The sequence below is a fragment of the Suricata suricatta genome, chromosome 1, assembly GCF_006229205.1.
Source record: "Suricata suricatta isolate VVHF042 chromosome 1, meerkat_22Aug2017_6uvM2_HiC, whole genome shotgun sequence".
In the NCBI taxonomy this organism is placed as follows: domain Eukaryota; kingdom Metazoa; phylum Chordata; class Mammalia; order Carnivora; family Herpestidae; genus Suricata; species Suricata suricatta.
The window spans coordinates 110,822,863-110,843,029 of record NC_043700.1 but is presented as its reverse complement, the minus strand read 5'-3'; the positions used below and the strand labels follow the sequence as shown (position 1 = coordinate 110,843,029).

The following is a 20,167-nucleotide window of genomic DNA, read 5'->3' as shown; positions in this document are numbered from 1 at the left end:
CTGCTGAGGTCCATTACCTGCTGTTCAGTGAAGTCCAGTGTGACTCCATTTAGACCTGGAGGAGGATCATATTTGAGCAGGGGAGCAGCTGAAGCGGCATCACAGCAGAAGGAAACACCTATTGCTAGAAGCTTTGAAGAGACATGCAGTGAAGATGGACAGGTAGCACCAAGGGGAAAGGAAGGGCTAGATCCAGCAGGATAAACATAGTTTGTGATCAAATATTAATGACTTTTGATCAGTGATTGAAAGGAGAAAATTTAAGGCCCTAATGAAAGATTTCTATATACAGTGCATAGCTTATATTGATATATACATGTTTCTAGGTAGAGTAATTGGTTTACGGAGAAAAGTTTTACTTTGATTTTGAGAGAAAGTGTCTGCTTCTAGAGTTTGAAATACGAATAATCTCCCCTGCACCAAAATGAAATGTTTCCTTCATTGAATCTCTTCTGAGCTGGTCAGAAGTCATGAAGCATGGTAGCCAAGAGCCCAAGCTCTGGAAGCCTGCCACCTACAAAGTGTGTGCTAAGAGACACAGCTAATAATATATTGAAGATTGAATGACTAAGAATGCATTCAATAAATCTTAGCAATTTTTATTGTCATTGTTTTTTAATCTACATTCTAGAAAATAGAAAGTAGATATTATCCTTTTAAAACACAATAAATGGTTTGTGAAGATTAAATATACCAGAATAGACTTTATTTAGGTAACAAAAATCTGTCTTGGAACCACATTTTCCTCAGAAAGATTACAACTTTGACCTTGAGGTTTATTTCATTAAAATAAAAATGTGGATATGTGTATGGGAATGAGAATGTTTAAACGTACTCATAGGCTTTCCCTCTTAGATTATTTTTTCCCTTATGGCTCTTTAACCTTTGTCTTCAGTAGTTGCCTTCATGTTCATTCTCTTTTGTCTTCTAGGTGATTTTTTTTTTTTTTTTTGTATAATCTCAATGTATCAGGTCAGAGGGAAAACTCCATGTGTAAGCTGACAGTGTTTTGCACTTTCTTTGAGAATATTTACAAATACCCAAACTAGTATCAAACTTTTCTTTCAGAACAGGTACCCAGCACATGAGTCATCACTCTTTTGATTTCTGAATGTTACTATATTGCAGATTTTCCCAAACTGAACAGCACCAGGATCATGAACTGTTGAGGAACTGTGTTGTGACAAGAGACTTGTGGTCTCTTGTGGATGTACATTGTAATCGTTGGGGTGGTTACTTTTTTAAGGGGGCTGTTTGGGGCATAGAAAAGTGGAACTTTGTGTTCTCCGTGATAGTTTGCCAGCTGGTTTCCAGCCAACCAGATAACTCGTCGTAGTGACACTCTTTTTTCTAGGACTCTTGATCTTGTGCCAACCCTTAGCAGAACCACTAAGCCTGCTTACACCATTCTGAACCAAGGGCACCGGTGTCCTGAGTACCTCAAAGGATAGATAAAAATCTGATATCACTTCAAGGGACTAACAGCTAAAGTTCTGATAAGCTCTGAGTAAAAAGAATCTATTATTATACTATTTAAGTTTTGTATTAGTATTTTTAGCATAAAACAGGGGGGCAAATATATAATTTTGTTCTGTTTTCCTTAATGTTTGGCCCATAAGTAAATCCAGCCTTAAGTAATCTAAGCATATATAATGTTCCTCTTATAATCTTACCAACTCTTCTTTGATCCTTTCTAAATACACAAGATACTTCATTGTCTCCAACCCTGACCTCTTGCCTGATAATTATTTATATGGAACATATAGGTTCTCAAATAATATCATGTCAAGAATTTGTTTTGTCATTTCTGATTTCTTTTTAGAGTTATCTCTGGCTAGTACCATTATTTTTCTTTACAACCAAACTCAAAGTTTTACTCCCACACCTGAGACTTTCTTTTTCTCCCTATGTCTAGAATGCTGCTAATATCTACTACTTTCCAAATCAGTAATATTTCCCTGCTTGATCATTTTATTTCCTCTGCTACCTCTTGTTCAGACTCACCTCTTGTTCAGAATTTCTGAACTACTGCAGTAAGCCAGTATCTTGTATATAATCATTTAGAAGCTATATCTTCCATGATTTCATACTTACTAGGATGGCTTTCTTTAAAAAAGACAATAACAAGTGTTGGTGATGATAAGGAAAAAATGGAACCCTCATACATTGCTGATTGGAATGTAAAATGGCATAGACACTTTGTAGAACAGCTTGGCAATTCGTCAAAAGGTTAAATAATGTAATTATCACATGACTTATCAATTCCATTCCTAGGAATTCCACTTCTAAGAGAAGTAAAAATGGGTGTCCACACAAAAACTTACAAATAATGAATACTGTATAAAAAAATAATGAATACCCATATTCAAAGAAACATTACTCACAATAGCCTAAAGGTGGAAACAACACAAGTGTCCATCTACAGATGAGTAGATAAAATGTGGTATATACATATAATGGAAACTATTCAGACTTCAAAAGGGAGGAAATTCTGGCACATGCTGCAACCTGGACACATCTTGAAGACATTATGCTAAATGAAATAGCCAGTCACAAAAGGACAAATATTATATGCTTCTGCTTATATGAGTTACCCAGAATAGTCAAATTCATAGAGATAGAAAGCAGAATTGTTTGCCAGGGGCTTGGGAGAGGGGAGTCTGGGGAGTTCTTGATTATTTTTAGTCTGTTTTTATTTATTTATTTATTTACTTATTTAGAGAACATGAGCATGGGAAGGGCAGAGAGAGAAGAGAGAGAATCCCAAGCAGGCTCCGCACTGTCAGTGCAGAGCCTGATGTGGGGCTTGAATGCACAACCCGTGAAATCATGACCTGAGCTGAAACCAAGAATCAGATGCTTAACTGAATGAGCCTCCCAGGCGCCCTGGACAGTTCTTGATTAATAGGGAGAGAGTCTGAGTTTGAGAAGATGAACATTTTCTAGATATGGATGGGGGTGATGGTTGCATGACAATTAAACTGCTTAATGCCACAGAATTATATGCCTAAAACATGGTTAAAATGCTAAACTTTGTATTGTATATATTTTACCACAATATAGAAAGACTTGTAAATGATCATAGCAGCGTTATTTATAATAGCTAAAAAGTAGAAGTAACCCAAATATCCATCATGAATAAAGTATGGCATCTCTATAGAGTGGGATATTACTCAGCCATAAAGAGGAATGAAGTACTGATTCACACTAAGCATAGGTCAACTTGAAAACATTATGCTAAAAGAAAGACACCAGACATAAAACAGCCCAAAATTTGCATGATTTTATTTATTTGAAATATCCAGAAGAAGCAAATACAGAGAAACAGAAGGGGGATTAGCTGGAGGATGGATGAATGAGGACTGATTCCTAATGGATAATGGATTTATTTGGGGAATGATTAAATTGTTCTGAAACTTGATAGTAGCAATACTGGCAACTTTTACACTGAAACCCACAGAATTATAAGCTTTAGAAGAATTAATTTTATAGCATGTGAATTGTATCTCAATTTTTAAAAACTCTGTTAATACATTACTTTTCTGATGCCTTGTTTCTAAAGAAACAGCATGTCTAGTCTTGCTTACTATTTCCAGCTGTGGAATTGTGAGAAAATGAAGTGATCTCCCTTCCTACTCTGTAAAATAGGGATAATAATAAATATCCCTCACCAGATGTTTGTGTTAAATGAGGTAACATATGTAGTACATCAAGCCCAGCGTCTAGCATTCACTAAGAACCCAGTAAATTTACTAGGACCCCTTGGGACATGAGCCTTCAACAGCTCTCGATACTGTTCCAGATACTATTCCCAGATATTCCAGGAAAGGGCCAAATTTCATTAGCCGTTTATCACTAGTCTTTACATTCTGGCTCAAATCTGCCCCTTCAGATTCTTCTAATGCTCCTTAATGGAAAGCCATCAGTCAGAATGGGCTTTTTAGTCTCCCTCAATTTGCTGCACATATTCTTGGCGGCTGTGCCCTGTTCCTGCCTCTCTTTGACTTTCACCCGCCCTGTAGAACTCAGATGACTTTCTTCATGCATTAAACTTTCTCCCTTATTTAAATTCATGGTCATCTCTACTTGTGTAGCATCCAGGATTTTCACTACATCTTTGAGTACCGTAGCCTCACTTTGGTTATATTTTTAAAGTATGTGTCTTGTTAGGTGATCATATTAAAGTCTGCATTCAGTCTTTTGAGCTAAATTAAAGTCCCTGAACACAGGGACCACACGTTATAATGCTTTTACCTTTTCCATAGCTTTTAGCACATTGCCTTGATATAGTATATTCTGTATAAACATTTGCTATTTATGAGTTAAGTTAGTGTTGCATCTCAACAAATATAAGGCCTTAACTTAATGATTCTCACTCCTGGCTGCCCCTTAGAATTACCTGAGAAATAAGGCTTCATTTTAGCCCAACACATCAGAATGTCTGAGCATGAGGCCTCAGCTTCTCATGCAGGTGATACATTACAGGCAAAACTGAGAACCATTGGATTCAACATATGAAATAAGGAAGCCAGTGGGTCCCACGACTAATTGATTACTATGGTCAAGATATGAGAATTGCTGATTAGGCAGAGATCCTTTGGGCATTGCAAAGTCCTCTACAAATAATTAGTGGTCTATTCTGGTGCATTTGGGAGTTTTTACTGCCTTGAGAAACATCCTCTAACCCTGACTTTTTTAACAGCCAGTGGTGTTAGTGGAAATGTCCAATAATGGACACTTGTAACTTTTTAAACTTTACATGATAGCATTCAGACTAGATGTACATCTTGTTCGTTTTTGCTAACTTAGAAATATTCAGACTCTGTGTTTGTTCCAGGCTGGCCAACATCATCATCAGACCCTCTCAAGCTTGTCCTACTGCCCTTGCTCCTGTTCAGTTACCACCCTTGGAGGCAGGAGATGGGCTTCGCAGCAGCCAACGGGCCATGACCCAGGAGGAGCAGTAAGGGACAGAACTGCCGGTAAGACACTGGGGACAGTGGGTGCTTGGTTTCCAAGAAGTATATATTGTTCCTAATTTAATAGTTAATCTCTCTTCTGAGCTTCAACTCTATATTTGTCCGTGTTCTTTCAAATACTTAATTACCTATGCTTGGGACACATGGATTGGATTTTGTGATCTATGAATTCCTTAAAGTTTCGTACTGACTTGCATTGTTTCTATCATGTATATATGTATATGTATATATATAATTTTCTGGAGAAAAAGAAGATTTTCATCAGTCTCGGTATCTTTGAATTTTAAGAGTCATTCAAATATAACTGTGAGCATGGAGATACATGGTACCTATAACCACTTGTCATAGTATTTCTCCTCTCCATTTGTACCTCACTTATGGCCATTTTATCTCAATCTGTTGAGTACCAAAAATAAAAATAAAAAGTGATTATTTGTGGTTATTTACTGATCAGAAAAGTGAGCACCAACTAAGCCTCGGCAGCCAATTTTCATGATGATTTAGCTCCACCAAACTATCAAAGAACCAAAGTATACAATGACAGATTTCAGGAGAACCTCTATAATTTTTCACATGATTTTTTGGAAAATATAAATAGAGTCACTGACAGAGAGTGAGATTCCTACTACTTTTTCCATCTACAGTTGATGTTAGTAAAGATCAATTTGTTCTGATTGCCACTGACAGGTTAATGAGTGTCCCAACCTAAGGGTTACTTATTAGACCATTTATATAGATGAACAAAAATGAGAAACTGATATTTTTTCCAAAATATTTAAGATGGACATCAGAATGAATTTTATGTATACCTTTGCCTGAACTATAAGTCAGTTAGTTTCAGGGGCATTGTTGGAAAGAAAATGGAGGTTAGGTTAAAAAAGAAGAATGGATCTTTTTTTTTTCTCCTTCTGTAACTCTTAGCAGGTAATTCAGCTTCAGTTTCACTGAATCTTGTTTATGCATTCAGCATAACAAATCTTCTAAAAGGCCTGTGTAGCTGTAATCTGTGCCCTCACCCTAGACGCCTGAGGATATAAGTATCCACTCTGCCACTTGATACTTCTTAGAGACTGACCTGGTGCTGAGAAATCCTTCCCAGCGTGTCCTCAGTTAAACTCCCATGATTCCTAGATGTTGCCATTTTCAAGACATAAGGCAAGTACATCTGCCTAGATTACCTCTCTGCTCTGGGAATTTTAAGTCACTCTGTAAGGGAAAGAGAACTCAGCACTACTAACTCTCAGAATGAAAATTTTCCCCTTGCATGCTAATATTTTTAGAGTATTCATTGTCACTGAAAATAGACTTCCTCTTTCCCCTCTCATGCTGGAAAATCTTAGGTAATTATGAATAAAGCATTCTTTGCTTTTCCCCTCCTCCCGAAATGGAGCTTTACCTCTCACTTTGAGGACTGTGGCTACTCATTCTGTACTTGACCTTTATGTGAGAACTGAGATGCATTTTGAAGATGGAATTTTTTTGCTTCTTTAGTAAAATCATAACAGTGAGAACTTTTTGTGGAGGATGAAGGATAGGTAAGGAAGGAAATGCAAAGTTTAGGTAAAAATGTAAGAGAATTACTAACAAGCAAAGGAGAAATTAAAGTATTTCCTACTTGTGAGAAAGAGAATGAGTTATCACAATTAACTCCCACAAGAGTTCTTCCTTCAAATCCAAAAAAGAATATTATTCTGCATTTAGCTTTTTACAATGAGATAAACTCAGCTGAGGAGATATTTTCAATGATAAATAAACCTAGGACTTATTTTTAGTAATATTTACTAGCTTTGTGTTCTTGGAGAAATTATTTAACCTTTCTTTAAGCCTTGTTTTATTTAGCAAGGAGGAAAATAGGTCATAGGTAACAATAATGGGATTATATACATATATGTATACATGTACATATATAGATAATATATGCAGGGCCCGGCAAAAGTAAATTCTAAATTTTATATTAGCATTTGTTTATTATTATTGTTATTAATGTTGCTTTGGTTTTAAATAATGAATTTAACCAAAAACTATTTCTTGAGTGCCTGTCAAGTACCAGGCATTCTTTAGGAACTGGGGTGCATTACTAAGCAAAAACGTAAAGTCCCTGTCCTTGTTTAGCTTGGAATCTAGAGTGGCAGATAGACATAAACAAGATAAATAAATAAAATAGTATAGTACATTAAATATGAAGAGGTGCTAAGCATGAAAAATTTAAGGCAGGAAAAGAAAATTGGAGAGATGGTGAGGTAGTAATTAAAGATGGAGCAGTCAAGAGACTGCTCATAAGAAGATTATTTTTTAATGTTTATTTATTTTTGAGAGAGAGAAAGAATGGGGAAGGGCAGAGAGAGAGGGAGACACAGAATCTGAAGCAGGCTCCAGGCTCTGAGCTGTCAGCACAGAGCCCAATGTTGGACTCAAACCCACGGACCACAAGATCATGACCTGAGCCAAAGTCCAAAGCTTAACTGAGCCACCCAGGTGCCCCGAGAAGATTACTTTTTGAGTAAAAACCTAAAAAAAATAATTATACAAACAGACCATAAAGTCATATGGGGAAGAAGAGGGAGAGGAGAATGTCACAAAGACTTAGAAAAGTATAAAGTTTTCACAGAATGATTCAAACAGAACCAGAGGATCTTATATGGCTAACTCACATATCATCTGTAAGTGATACACCCATGTAAGTGATTCAGGTAAGAACTTTGGAAGTTCAAGGAATAGCAGGGTCCATTTAGACTAACACAGTTAAAGGGAGGGCTTCACGAAGGATGACGGCAGATGATGGCCTGGATCCTGAAGGACAGGGAGAACCTGGATAGTTGGCAAAAGAATACAGTCTTTCAGTTATAAGATGAGGAAGTTCCAAGAATCTAATGTATGATAGATTCTACAGTTGTTTGTAGTTGACAACACTATTGTATAATTGAAACTTGCTAAGAGAGTAGAAGTATTCTCACACGCTTAAGGTGATGAATATGTTCATTAATTCAATGGAGGAGGGCGAATCCTTTCACAGTGTGAACAGATAGCAAATCATCACATTGTGCACTTTAAATATCTTACTGTTTTATTGGTCAGTTATACCTCAATAACACTGAAAAAAAACCTCCAAAGAAAAAGTTCTAATAAAATGTATTGTTACACATCACAGTTTCATAGCCCTCACACTGTCAGCCATTAAAACAATAATAACAAAAACAAAACAAATGGGGAATGACATCCTAGTGAAGAAGTAGAAGAGAAACATCATGAGATGGAGTGAAATAAAAAGTTGGCTTTGAGGGCAGGAGGGCTAGGTAGAAGACAAGGGGGACGCAGGCAGAGGGGGGCTGTCTTGTATCGAGATGGCTAGTGGTGGGAAAGGTGAGGTCAAATTTTGTAAAGCCCAGGCTAAAGCTTATTACATGCCATCATATTGAGGAGCATGGAAGCAAGCGAGTAGAAAGAGGCATTCAGGTCATTAGCAATACTATTATTTTGACAAGTTTAGGAGAGTATGGAGATGGAGGAAGTGGCTGAATGATTCAGGAATGAGATTGAGAACATGGATTATGAGATTAGAGAGAGGACTGGAAAAGAAAAACCGATTTGATAGGGAAAATCCTGAGTCAATCACTAATTGCCATTAGGAGATACAGAAGAAGAGTCAAAGTTTTCTCTTCAGGTTTTTAAAGGACCAATTCAGTGTTGGCATTCAAGGGAATAGGGAAGTTATGCATTTGAACCCATGGTGAGTGAGATGCGATAATCCAGTGTAGGCACCCTTAAAACTCCTAGGGATAAAGTCCATGCAATGCTTGACAGGCTGAATTGAGTTGCTAAGAGCAATTTTCACTGTGCTTTGGAATTCAAGTAAATATTAACATGGTGCAAAAACTTGCATGAGTATACGCCTATCCACATTTTATCTTTTTACACCAAATTGGAATAACAGAAAATCATAAAAGTTTTACTCAAAAGCAGGCCATTAGACACCACCTCAGTCCAATTGATTAATGGTATGGCAGACTAAAAGTTACCCAGAAATGATACGTGACTTCCTAATGGTCATGTCAGTAACCATTTGCTGTTGGCAAAACCTGGACTGGTCCAATATGTGGCCATATTGAGACCTACTACGTCTCCATGTGGTCTGTAAGAAATGTTAGTTCTTTGTATTTTGCTATCTTGTTGTGGAGAAAGGAGTTAGATAGAAGGTTTTAATTTGCCCATTAGAACTCTCTTGTAGCCATTCTTCTAATTAATATGGACATTTTCACCCTTTCTCATAAAACAGACCATACGCCTTTAGAAGCTTCACTCTTCTTAGTCATCTTCTCCCACCTATTGTCATGGTTGATGTATCCTGATTGAAAAATTAGGCATCTTTCTATTTCATCCATAGTTGGAGACAGAACAGTTATTTCTAATATTGCATTTTTTTGTTTCTCTTTCAGAAGAAAAAAATAACTTTTCTTATTTCAAATTTAAATCACCTAGACTTTAAAATTAAGACTCCAAATATCCTTTCCTTGCAGAACAGTCTTATGAACTGAAACCCATCATCCCTATTCTAACAAACTCAATTGATTCACCCATTGAGTCACAGGACTTTAAAACAAAGAGACCCTAGACATCATCTAATGCAGTTGTCTTCAAACTATTATTCTTCTACCCACCTGTTATTAAGTGTTTCCTTCTTTTTAATAAAATGTAATTATCTAGCAAGTATGCAGAAATATATTTAAAGAAGGGAAGTATTTCTTTTTCTATATAGTAGTGCTACAATTCTTTGTTCCTTTACTCTCTCCATTACACGTGCCAAATTATGATACAAATCATAATTGAACTGTGTGAAATCCTTATCTTATGTATATTTTAAGGCCCAGATTGGTCTCATTGTCTCTATGTCCCAAGAGACTGAATCATAGAAGACTGTTGACATTCTCATGGGATTCTGTTGAGAACTTTGGCAATCCCTGAATTCACAAATAGCACTGTACCATTCTTTATTTGCATTAATGCCTATCCACATGTGACCTGTACTATGTGTTTAGAATGACTAAGCCAAGCTAAAATAGACTACACACTATGAAAGTTATTTTCACCATTCTTGTTTCAGTTTCTCCATCAAACAGTGAAGTGTCAGTTGTCTCCATTGATCTCATAGGATACTTTAAGCAGAAATGAAAGTCTTGGTGAAAACACTTTGTATTCTGAAAGAAAGTTGCAATGCGAATAAAGACATTATTAATGTTTACCCATCTTTCCAGATGTTAATCTGACCAAAACTTTTTCTCAAAATGTGAATTAATGTAGTTCCTTATCTATGGAGGAAGTGTTCCAAGACCCTCAATGGATGCCTGAAACTGCAGATGGCACCAAATCCTATTTATACTGTTTTTTCCTACACATACATACCCATGATAAGTTTAATTTGTAGACACTGTAAGAGGTTAACAACAATAACAAAAATAAAACAATTATAACAATATACTGTAATCAAAGTTACATAAATGTACCCTCTCCTTATTGTACTATATCACCCCTCTTCTTTTTGTGAATTGTGAGAAGATAAAATGCCTACATGATGTGGTAAAGTGAGGTGCATGATGTAGGTACTGTGACATAGCATTAGGCTACTACTGTCGTTTTTGACCTATGTCAAAAGAAGGATCTTCTACTTCTGGATTGTGGATGATGGCCAATAACCAAAATTGCAGAAAGTGAAACCACTGCTGGGCAGAGGAGGGGCGGGGTTGAGGGTGAGGAGCCAGACTATTGTAATGTGTTATCTTGGCTTTTTTTTTTTTTTAATGTTGAGAAGATTGGGAGAACAGTTAATGGGTTTCTTGGAGAATTTGTGATCATATAGTTAATGTTGAATCGCTTCTCGGCCTTTTGGCTAACATCAAGTGTAGTATCTGTTCTTATCAGTTTAACATATAGTTAATGTTGTATATGTGTGTAGCATTTTTATAGTTCTCAAAGGCATGTATAGTACAGTGCTTGAATTTTGCTGGGAATTTGGAAGGACTTCAAGGAAAGGGAAAAAAACTTGACCATCTTCTCAAGATCTTGAATCTTCCTCCATAGTCACACATGTGCACACATAACATCCTTCCTTAAATACTCCTAGCCAGCTTGCTTCATACTTTATTGAGAATATTAAACTCATTGGGCAAGAATTTCTGCTTTTCTTTTCCACCCATACTCCCCAAATCCAGCTTATCCAACAACTCTTACCTCTTTTCAGAATTTCCTTACTTTCCCCATAAATTAATCATTTCCTAATTGTTCCCTCTGCTTCTATCCTTCTTTTTTTTCCCCTGATGGTCAATTTAAAGTGTCCCAGTGTTCTCATTCTTAAGTGCAAATCTTACCATGTACACTCCTTCTTGATACCCTTTGATGAATACCCACTCTTAAACTTTGCTAAAGCAGTAGGAAGCTTTCCCATCCCCAACCCACAAAGATTTTACAACTATAATGGAATTCATGTGGTCGAGGCAGACAGCTGTACTGTGGGGGCTCGTAGGGTCCTGTTTGTTACCTCCTCATTAGTTAGTGCTCTGAGCAGCTCTGTGAACCCTTGATACATAAAGTACTCAGTTGGGAAAGCAGACAGACTACAGAAAATAGACTGTGTGCTTGATACCCCCATCTCGTTCTTACTTACTCTTCAACCTCCAGGTCACCATATTGTCCCGGAGATTCTGTGACGTGATTATTCCAAAGTGTTTATAGGTCTTGAACACAACATTGGGAGTTGTTTTGTTTTGTTTTGTTTTGTTTGTTTACACATTCACGCCTTGGTACTGGCTCTCCCTCTCCTCCCCCTTTTCCATAAAGACCTAGCTCAAGTTTCTCATCCACCAAGCCGCTCCTTTTCCTCAAACACCATTCTTAGAGTAGTCATTTGTGTCTGTTTCTCTACAAACTGAAATCTCTGGGACAGAGACTGTGCCTTATCTTCTTATTCCTAGTATCTTGAACAGTGCCTGGTTACATAGTAGGCACTCAATCACACTCTTCAAAACAATTCACTTTGTGAACCTTTTCATGTCTTTTTTTTCCCCTTTGTCCCCTCTAGTTCCTAATTAAAATAGGTACAACATTTGCCCCATTTGGGGATGAGAGGCAGGGAGGTAAGGAACTGGGGAAGGTGAGTAGTAGGAACTTGGAGTGTCTAAGCATAGCAATATCATATACAAAGTTAACATTGTTTCAGAGCTTGAACCCCAGACATACTCAGTTGTAACTAACACTTACTTTAGTAACATTTGCTACCTGAAATATACCTCCTGCCTGTAGAATCCTGCCCAAATAAAATATATTACTTGGAATTTGTGCTTTTGTTGGCTATTTTGGGAGACTTTAGGGATACATTCAGTGTCCTAATTCTAGTAGTATTGATGAACATAAATGTTTCACTCTAGGAAGAAAAATTTGAAAGCTGTTGTTGATATTTAATGTCTAGTGGGTGATAAGTTTAATGTATATATACACTCAAGACATTGTTCAGTAAAACACGAATTCAGGAAATGTTTTGAAAATTCCAGAAAGTTTAGTTGATGATAGATTTTCTTATCTAGCAGTTTTTTGTTTTGTTCTGGTTTCAGTCTCAGGGAGGAGGAGAAAAGTGGTCAGGGCACCTTACAGTGTAGACTCTGTGGAAGGCAGGTGCTTTGTGGTATTAGGAGGACATAGCTGGAGCGTATGCAGGCTTGCAGGGCTAAATCAGTATGCTAGATGTCTAGTGAGCATTTTTGGAAAGATTTCTGAGCTCCAGATTCCCTAACCAAAGAGTAAAGTGGCATAGCTGGAGCGTATGCAGGCTTGCAGGGCTAAATCAGTATGCTAGATGTCTAGTGAGCATTTTTGGAAAGATTTCTGAGCTCCAGATTCCCTAACCAAAGAGTAAAGTGATTTTTAGAATTCATAGCTTTTCTAGGTTGTAAGAATTCGTAGAAGAGAGTAAGTAAACCTCTCAATTAAAATGCAGAATTGAACACTTAGAATGTCAAATATATTTCACTTAGAACAAAAAAAAATGTAGCTGTTTGTCATATTAATGAAAAATATACAACCAAATGGTCTCAGAAAAGTTCTATTTCTCTTATTCAGTTTCATACTTTATTAGGGTAAGATATATTTGGTTGTCCAAATTTTCATTTTCAAAAGTTCTACCTTCTCAAGGTGAGTCACTTCTTAGACATTTTAAAAACTGAGATTACTATGATGATTATTAGTAAGTTTTCCTAGAGTAGCAAAGTAGTAAAACATATTTGAATGAGTTAAGGAGTTATGATTGTACAGGAAAGAAGAAAACTTATTATCAAAATATTTTTTTAAACTTTAGTGTTCTTCATTAACATAGGTCATACAACCAGAATATCTTTAAATCTTAATTAAGGCCAGTTAAGGCAGAAAGGGGGAGAGAAGTCGCCAGGAGATATAAAGGGCAATTTACTAAATTTCTGCAACTCAAAATATTTACTAAATTTGTACTTTACAATTGCAAATTTTGTAAAGTAACAAAATTGCTATTACTGTCATCTGAGAGAAAAGTTATGTATTTAAAAGCTCAAAGAAAATGATTATTTCCTTTGGGAGGCTCAGTCTTGGGTAAGCACCAGATCCCTGATTGCAACTCAGGTCATGATCTCAAGGTTGGTGAGATCTAGCCCACATCAGATTCTCTCTCTCTCCTCTCTCTCTGCCCTATGCCCCTCCCGCTGCTCTCTCTGTCTCTCACACACACACCCCACACACATTCTTTCTCTCTCTCTCTCTCTCTCTCTCTCTCTCTCTCAAAATAAATAAACTTAAGAAATAAAAAGAAGGTAGGCTTGAACATGTAGAAGCAATTTTCTCAGTTCTGAATTTGTAGTTCCTTTTGCTTTTGCTTTGTGCTTTGTGCAGATAATACATTTTTCATCTTTGATCCATTGATAGAGTTATTTTCCATATACACCTAATACACCTGATATGGATACTAGAAACCTGAAAATGACCTGAGGGTCAGAATGATATAATAAGCACAACTGGCAAGGATATGAAGAACTGTGAGTTTGATTTTAGAGGATATTAGAACTGGTGTATCTAAGCTTTAAACTTCCACTGTTGTTTCCCTAAGCATCAGTTCATCATTATTTCTATTTGGGAAAATTCTTTCAAGAGTTTTGTTTTGTCAACACAGGAAAAGGGATATGTATGTATAAAAATATCTGCTAACTCCCTACTCTTTATATGTTCACTACTATAGTATACTATAGTTCAACCGCCACCTAATTACCTTTTTACTCTTTGTTTACTCCCTTCTTATTTTCCACTGTTCTTCATTTTCTTCCCTTTCTGAGAACACTGTTTCTTCTTTGATATGAATACACACATATACACACACTTTTTTTTTTTTTACCACCTAGGTCATACTTTTAATCAAAATGAGAAAGAAGGTTGATTTCACTGGGGAGCTTTTGTTGTGTTTCATGTTCATGAGGTAATTGTCTTGAGACACTTGACTGAAATACCTGTTGTTAATCCTACCTAGAAGATTGGGAAGAATTGTCTTTAGAATCAGTTTTTCAGTGGAATCATTTAAGTACTTACAAATCAAGAGTTTGATTTGGAAACATTACATTCAATATATTTTTGAAAGTTGGATAAATTGCCCTTTAAAACAAAATCACTTTTTCAAAAGAGGCCCCATTTTTAGCCCAAATGCATAATAGAGAAGAAACCTTTTCCTATTGAAGTGATTCATACTAATGTATATTATTTGCTCTATTGCTTAATGCAAGGTATTTCTTAAAATTTTTATTGGAAGTTTAAGTATATTTTCATGTATTCATAATAAATAACACAACAGATGTGAGGGGGGGAAAAGGATTTAAAAATGATAAATAATGCATGCATTGGTGCTATGCTAATTTCTGTTCCCATTGCAGTGCTCAATAGTTTTCTGCAAATAAAATTATCAGTTGATAACATTTAAACCAGGCACTTTAGTAAGTGGAAGTATTACTTATTTATGAGCTTTTTTTTTTTTTTAACTTGATACTACTGAGGGGGTTTCAAGACTACTAATCATGGGATTATATGAAGCAAAGTATAAAGCAACAGAAGGTCACCTCCAGGTTGGGGATAGAGTTGAAATCCTGCCAATATAGTTTGATATGGTATTATTAACAGGATACCTTCATCCAAAATCTGTATGTTACCAACTCCTGCCCTCCTGATTTAGTGGCCATAGAAACTGCTGCATATTTTGTAAGATAGTACCTCAACTTCAGTCCTTGATCTATTTTGAACATAGATGTATGTCTAATAACTAGTTCCCAGAGTAATAAATGAATGAGTATACACACACACACACACACACACACACACACACACACACATCACGTCTTCAAACTTTATTATTACAGAAGATTTGCAAAAACTGTGGATACATAACCTACATTAATCTTATTTAATGGATAGATGATGTTGAAAGTAATATGAAAATCAAATTAATTCTGTTTTTTTAAGCCCTTGCCTTTGAGAATCCTGAGTGTTTGGGGAGGTAGGCTGACTGCTTCAGGGTGAGCAAGTGAATTACTGGTTGCACTGGTCCACCTCTCATGCTCTGAATGCTTATGTAATAACTTTCTACCTACTGCTGCATACAACCTCCATCTTAAAAAGTCTGTAGTTCAGTTTTTCTTTTTAATCTTTTTGTATAAACTGATACATTGTTATTAAAGAATTATTAAAGGAAACACTTTTCTAATTACTAGTTGTTCTCAGATACCTTAGTGATTTTCTTCTCTAAAATTCTGCTCTCCTTAAAGGCAATATATTTTTTTGTCTTCTTGTAAATAATACTTTATTTTTAGTAGCATCATAACTTAAAAAATTTTTATGTCTTTATTTAGAGAGAGAGAGAGAGAGAGAGAGAGAGAGAATGAGTGGAGGAGGGGCAGAGAGAGAGGGAGACACAGAATCTAAAGCAGACTCCAGGCTCTGAGCTGTCAGCACAGAGCCTGATGCAGGACTCAAACCCCTGGACTATGAGATCATGACCTGAGCCAAAGTCAGACACTTAACCAACTGAGCCACCCATGTGCCCCTAGTAGCATCATAACTTTAACAGTGAGCCCATATTAAGCCCTTATTTTGAACCATATTTCTACTTACTTTTTATAATGAAGCTGGGGTGTTTCTTCTTTTTCATCATTTATAATTTAGTGAAGAGAAAGTACCACTTTTTACGTTCTGTAGTTTTGTATAAGATTACTGACAACACAATAGTGGACACAATATTAACACCATAAAGATTTTATTGTGAAGAAATGGAATAGTTGTGAACTATAGTAGGCAAAATGAAAGTTTAGTAAATGCAAATGTTTTCTGGACCAAAGCAGAACATGAGTAAATAAACATATCAAATATAATTGGATATGTGGCCAAATATTTTTTAATGTTTTAAAAAATGTCAGTGAAAACATTTGAATTACATAGTCTTCCAAATAAGCTGAAAATGACCTAATGAGGTTTGAGTTTCTGAAGTACTTGAACTTCTCTTTTATTCTTATTATGATCCCTAACACAGTGCTTGGAACATGGTAAGTAATCAATAAATCGTTGGCAGATGAATAATTATCATTGATTTACTAAATGAGGAAGAGAGTTGGGAAAGTGCTATTTATCAATATCAAATTGTTTACTTTGGAACATTTTATATAAAATTAGGGAGGAAACCAAAAGTGTGCCATATGACTATGCTAAGAATTCCTTCTATTCTTACACGAACCATAGAAATTCATATTTGGCCTATATAATTTCACGAGGGTACACAAAGAACCAAATTAGCTTAGAAGATAGTTGGGAAAGGATGCAATAGGAGAGGGTTTTACATTATGGATTTTTTGGAAAATAATGTTTCTAAGTTTTTTAAATCCTAAATAATACTGTAAATAGTTGGGAATTATATGTGCTTTGTGTTGGATACAGGTCTTTGTATATATAGATTGGCGTATTACCACATTTTATTCCATGGAAAGGATTGCCTGGCTTTGGCAAACACACCTACCTGAACTCTTACTTCTAGTAGTGATGCTGTCAAGCAGTAGGCAACACCAGAAAGAGTCAGAGCCATGATTAAGGATGCCAAGGAGACATCTTGGGCATGATTTGAGTGAGTTTTAATTACAATAAGCAATATACAACCTCCATGAAGACTTCTCCAACTCCTTGAGGCAAATTTAGCCTTTCTTTTCTATATCTCCAAAGCATGTTGTATAAAAACCTATTTGAAAATGTACCACAGCATCTCCTTAAGATGTTTCAAGTATCTCTCTCTCTTCCTCAGGGACAAGAATCTTGAATCCTTAGTACATACAAGGCACTTAATCAATATTCAAATGAATAATGGGCTACTATTGCCTAAAAACACAGATTCTGTGTAATAACAGGTATGCAGCTGATGGAAAAAAGTGCTCTCCGTTATTCAGAATAATGTACTTATGGAGGAATCTTTGGTAATCCTTTTTCTGTGCTTTTTAAAATTTAAACAGCATAAGAGTTACATATTTCTTGGAAAATTTAAAGAATGTGTTTGTGAGAACATTTGCGCTCTGGTCTAATTGCCAGATAATAATTTGTAAAGTCTAAAAATTGTATTCCAAAGGTTTCGATTAATTTAAGCATTGTATCTCCTTTGAACTTATTTTAGCAGTCTATACTTCCCTGAAACAACATTCAGTCTCTCCAGGTTTTCTAATTTGTTTAAAGTATATGACGTTTTATTATTTTTTTATTATTCTCATAGATATATAGCACCTCTGTCTATACTCCTTTTTGTGGGTTTTTTTTTAATTACCTTAGTGATTTTTCTGTCCACTGTATTCCTTTTCAAAGAATCTATTGTTGGATTTATTCATTAAACCAACTATGTATGTTTCTGTTATATAATTCTCATATTATTAATTACTTTTCTTTGCTTAAGTTTGTTTTTCTAAATTATTGGGTTAGAATGTATATGTCATTTATTTTATTCTGTTTTGTGTTGTCAATCAAAAAAGGTTAAGGTTCTGGTTATAATTGGCTATAGCTCAGGGATTTCAAGATATGCTGTATTCATTACCTTTTTTTTTTTAGAAATTCTTTCTTTTAAAGTTTTCATTTCTTTGAGAAAAATGTTACTTAGAAAAAGAAAGAAAAATCTGTTTAGCTTATTCTCTACTTGACTGATTTTTGCAGTATTAACTCTGTGAGATTTTTTTTCTTCTTTTAATTCTGTTTTGTATTTTGCTGTGGAATTATGTTACTGGGCCCTATTTTTCTTAACCTTTTCATTTCAGTCTGTTTTCTAATTTAATCATCCATCTGTTGGTTCAAGGAGTACCTGTGAAAACTTCCCTTGGCAGGACAAGGCACAGGAGATCTACAGTTTATTTCTAGAACACTAAGCAAATCATTTCTGAAAGCATGCTCTTCTGCTACTATTGAGTGATATGTTCATTTCTTTTTCTTTTCATTGAAGTTCTGTTTCTTTTCATAGAGGCCATTCTGGATTTGTCTTCCCCAACTCATACATTCTTGAAGGAGAGCTGATTCACCTAATACCACAAAAGTGTGATAGTATCTTAGACTGTTCAAAACATTTTTTCACTGAGACATTTAGTACATTATCACTGTAGGTTTTTTTTTTCTATTTGTTGAAAATATTGCTGAGGAGTTCAGCTCCCCCCCTGCCCACCAATCTATCTTTGTGTTTCTCTTTCATTCGTTAAGTTCTCTAGTTCAGGTTCATAATTTGGTTTTGTCTGATTTTTCTCCCTCCCTCCCTCTCTCTCTCTCTCTCTCTCTCTCTCTTTCTTTCTTTCTCTTTCTTTTCTTCCTTTCTTTCTTTCTTTCTGTGCTTTAGCCCACTTAGTTGGGAATAGCTCTATCCCTTTGGGTCCCACTTCCCCCAGTGAGCCTTACCTGTTTAGGAAATAGAGCACTCTTGTCCAACTGTTTAGGCTTCTAAATGAGAAGCCGGGTTAGAGAAGAATCCTGCCACCCCCAGATGTTCTTTTTGGTGAGTTTGTGCATATTTCCTTTCACTAGCACAGCTACCTTTGGCTGCTTTATGGTTAAATAAGATAGGCCAGTTTCTCCAAAGCCCCCCTCACCTTTCTTTAGCTCTTGCTCCCTTGCATTAGGAGGGAACATTTGGTTGAGAAAACTATTACACAATACACCTGTCACAAAAGCTTGTGGCTCAGAGAGAGAAATCACATCACTGGGCTCCTCTCAGCTGTGATACCAGGCTGGAGAGCTTCAGTTACAAACTCTCCTTCTCTCCTGTTATCCCTGTCTAACCTCAACCCGTGCCCTCCAAATACGGGGGATTGGGGCAGTCAAAATGACTTTATTTTCCACAACTGGCTTAGGAAGAGGGACTGTGATTAGACTCTTAGTGAAGTTTCTTAATATGGATTCATCTGCAATTTATCCAGAAATTCCTCAAACTTCCTGCCTCTCAGCTGGCACTCTTCCCTGGTATTTTAGTGCTGATGCGGAATATTTTCCAGTTTTTTGTTTTCCTTTGATCACTTCAATCATTCACCAGGAAGAGGGTTTGGATGTCTGCTCTTATGTTACCGCTTCTCTACAAGTCCTCTAGCCTAATTTTGTTCATGAACATGATGAAAATTAGCTTCTCAAATGGATTTAATATTGGATGCTGCTTTCAAGGAAATTCAAAATAGAAAGCAGGCTTTCAAAAAAAGAGAATAAATTATCAGGCAGTCTCACAAGAACAAAAATAAGCCAAATCTTATGAAACAGGTTTTAGAGTAAACTTTTTTTTTAACATTTCTAAATTAAGTCGAACTCTTCAAATGAAACTGAAGAGCTAAAAACTTTAACTCATAAGCATTCTAAGCATTAATTTATGGGAATCTGTAAGCCCCTGGAAATTTGACATAAATTTTTCTAGGAAGAGAGGACCAGTTGCTTTCATAGGATTCTCAACAGGACCTCAGAGCTTAGGAACTAATGCTGAACATGCATAAGAAAATTAAGACCAAATTTATTATCTTATGAGTTCTAGTTTGGATAATAAGCCTAATTCCACAAGAGATTGCTTTAGCACCAACATGAAAACTTTAAACATGAGAACTCTTCTTCCTACATAAAAGGGGAGTAAAGAACTGAAACTGGAGTGCAGAAAGCTCACT

At 36.0% G+C, this 20,167-nt stretch overlaps 1 protein-coding gene and 1 pseudogene across 6 annotated transcripts in view; both read left to right on the top strand.

Moving 5' to 3' along the window:
* Positions 1 to 20,167, top strand: part of TET2 (tet methylcytosine dioxygenase 2) — a 130,972-nt gene that overhangs the window by 34,893 nt on the left and 75,912 nt on the right. For all 6 annotated transcript variants that reach the window (XM_029942495.1, XM_029942488.1, XM_029942525.1 and 3 more), the window contains exon 2: positions 4,838 to 4,982. The gene's annotated coding sequence lies outside the window, so the exon portion shown is untranslated. The remainder of the gene's footprint in view (positions 1 to 4,837; positions 4,983 to 20,167) is intronic.
* LOC115302762 lies at positions 10,841 to 11,013 on the top strand (annotated as a pseudogene).